This window comes from Nyctereutes procyonoides, unplaced genomic scaffold, assembly GCF_905146905.1.
Source record: "Nyctereutes procyonoides isolate TBG_1078 unplaced genomic scaffold, NYPRO_anot_genome, whole genome shotgun sequence".
Taxonomy (NCBI): Eukaryota; Metazoa; Chordata; class Mammalia; order Carnivora; family Canidae; genus Nyctereutes; species Nyctereutes procyonoides.
In genome coordinates, this window is record NW_026575035.1 from 14,426,240 (window position 1) to 14,429,557 (window position 3,318).

General features: G+C 36.9%; 1 pseudogene; it reads right to left on the reverse strand.

Moving 5' to 3' along the window:
- Positions 1-814: 814 nt before the first annotated feature.
- Positions 815-1,169, reverse strand: LOC129505408 (programmed cell death protein 6-like; annotated as a pseudogene).
- Positions 1,170-3,318: the final 2,149 nt, after the last annotated feature.

Below are 3,318 nucleotides of genomic sequence, written 5' to 3' on the forward strand. Positions count from 1 at the left end.
TTTGCATTCCCACTTACAGGGCACAAGAGTTCCTTTTTCTCTACATCTTTACCAATACTTGTTGTTTCTTGTGTTTTTGATTTTAACCTTTCTGACATGTGTGAGAGGATATCTCATGATTTTAACTTGCATTTCCCTGATGATAAGTAATGTTGAGTGTCTTTTCATTGTTTGTTGGTCATCTGGATGTCTTCTTTGGAGATATGTCTGTTCATGTCTTCTGCCCAATCAAGAAAAATTGGGTGGCTTCTTTTTTTTTTTTGGTGTTGAGTTGTATAAATTCCATATATATATATGTATGTATTTTTTGACAGGGGGTGCATTTGCTTCATCGCTTATGTTGCATATTCAAACAAATACAATAAACCCTGTTCTAAAAATGTAAGGCCTCTCCGCAAGTTCTGTATTATTTTAGAATTCCTATTGGCTAATAAAAGTGGCTTTCCACTACAGAACTGGGACTATCTAGAAATAGCACGGTGAATTTTTTGCATGCAGGATATTATGTCTTATGTCATGGCACAATTGAACAGTCTGAAATCAAATGTTCATATGTGAACAATGATTCTAACTATCGTTACATTTGCATTAATGCAATTGTATGTTACTTTAATGTTATAATCAGTAATCAATGCAAATCATTGTTACATTAATCAGCTTATCCACATATGTACAGTTGGCTCCCCAAACATTAACTATATAAAACTTAAAGGAATAACAGTATAGCTGCATATATGTTCCATTTCTTCAAAGAGAGACTTGGCATTTTTAGTCTTCCTTCCCTAAGTCACATAGCTAGTTGCAAAGGCCAATGTTATACAATGCTGAAGACCATGGACAGATACTGTTCATATGACACCGAATTCAGTCATCCTGATCCCTATCATAACACCTGCGCATATCTGTCAGTGCCTGCAAGAGGATGCATCCCTGGATGAAGTCATCAAATCTGATCTGCTCCCATACTTGTCTGTCCAACTTTCAAATGAGAATGTCATGAGACTGGTCAGAGAGCCAGTACCCTGAGAGTGCTTGCTTGAGCTCGTTCTTGTTAATCATCTCAGAATTGCCCCTGTCATAGGTGTGAAAGATGTTCTGCAGTCTGTGATGGACTTCCAGATGCCATTGGACTTGCTGAAGTTCATGCCAGCCTTCTCTCAGTCAAACATAGGATTGACCTATGTCATGGATTAAATGGAGCCCATGTATTTGCCTATATATGCAGATATCTTCTTCCATTCAGTAGATGGTCTTCTGTTTTGTTGCTTGTTTCCTTTGCTGTGCAGAAGCATTTTATTTTGATGTAGTCCCAATAGCTTATTTTTGCTTTTGTTTCCCTTGCCTTAGGAGACATATCTAGAAAAATGTTGCCACTGACAATGTCAGTGAAGTTACTGTTTGTGCTCTCTTCTAGGATTTTTATGGCTTCAGGTCTCACTTTTAAGTCCTTAATCCATTGAGTTTAGGGTGTAAGAAAGTGGTGAGGTTTCTGTGTGTAGCTGTCCAGTTTTCCCAGCACCATTTGTTAAGAAGATTGTCTTCTTGCCATTGATATTCTTGCCTCCTTTGTTGAAGATTGACCATATAATAGTGGACTTATTTCTAGGCTCTCTATTCTGTTCCATTGATCTATATGTCTACTTCGTGCCGGTACATACTATTTTGATTACTGCAGCTTTGAAGTATATCTTGAAATCTGGGATTGTGAAACCTCCAGTTTTGTTCTTCTTTTTCAAGATTGCTTTGGATCTTTGGGGTCTTTGTGGTTCTATACAAATTTTAGGATTATTTTCTAGTTCTGTGAAAACTGCTATTGGTATTTTGATAGAGATTGTATTAAATCTGTGGATTTCTTTGGGTAGTAGGAACATTTTAAACAGTATTTGTTCCCCCAATCCATGAGCATGGAATATCTTTTCATTTGTGTCATCTTCAATATCTCTCATTAATATTTTATAGTTTTCAAAATACAGGTCTTACATCTCCTTGGTTAAGTTTATTCCTAGGTGTTTTTAGTGTAATTGTAAATGGGATTATTTTCTTAATTTGTCTTTCTCCTACTTTATTATTAGTGTATAGGAATGCACTGGATTTGGGGTGCCTGAGTGGTTCAGTCAGTCAAGTGTTCAACTCTTGGTTTTGGCTTAGGTCATGATCCAGGTTGTGAGATCAAGCCTCCTGTCGGGCTCCATGTTCAGTGCAGAGTTTGCTCTGAGAATTCCTACCATCTTCCTCTCCTTCCCCCTTTGCTCCTCAACCCACTAGTGGTGTCTTTCTAAAATAAATAAATAGATAAAATATTTTTTAAAAATGCAATGGAGGGGCACCTGGGTGGCTCAGTCAGTTAAGTGTCTGCCTTCAGCTCAGGTTATGATCCCAGAGATCAGTTCTACCAGTTGTTTTTTTTTTTTTTTTTTTGGTGGAATATTTAGGGTTTTTTTCTATATATAATATCACGTCATCTGCAAATAGTGAAAGTTTTACTTCCTCCTTACCAATTAGGATAACTTCCTCCTTACCAGTTAAGATGACTTTTATTTCTTTCTTGTTTGATTTCTGTGGATAGAACTTCTAGTACTATGTTAACAGTGGTGAAAGAGGACATATTTTTCTTGTTCCTGATCTCCCTTATACTTGATCTATTCCCTTTGGTTTATTTTTCTTTTTTAAAATCTTTTCTCTGCTTCTTATATTTCCATGTTCTTAGTTTCTTCTTTCTTACTGGTGTTGTTCTTACTCATAGCTAATAAAAGACTCCACCAATTTTTTTAAAAGATTTTATTTATTCATTTATGAAAGACACAGAGAAAGAGAGGCAGAGACATGGGCAGAGGGAGAAGCAGGCTCCCTCTTAGTCCCTGTCATAGGTGTGACTCCCTAAGCAGGGAGCCTGATGTGGTACTTGATCCTAGGACCCCAGGATCATGACCTGAGCCAAAGGCAGAAGCTCAACCACTGAGCCTCCCAGGTGCCCTAAGACCACACCAATTTTTATCAATTTTTATTTTATTAATCTGTTTGTTTATTATGATCCTGGCACTTAGTATAATTTGTATTATTATGATTATTACTAAAGTATCTGGTTAAATTTGACCATGTAGTGGTTATTGAAGTTAACAATTATTTGGAGAATTAGTATGAAGCATATGACGATGATGGCTTTTTCCATTGAGAGTGTTATGGGTGGAACTGTGTCTGCCAAAATTTCACATGCTGAAATTCTAACGCCCAGCCTCAGAATAGGAACTTATGTGGAAATAGCGTTATTGCAGATGGAATTAGTTAAGATGAGGTCATACCAGAATAGGGGGGGTCCTA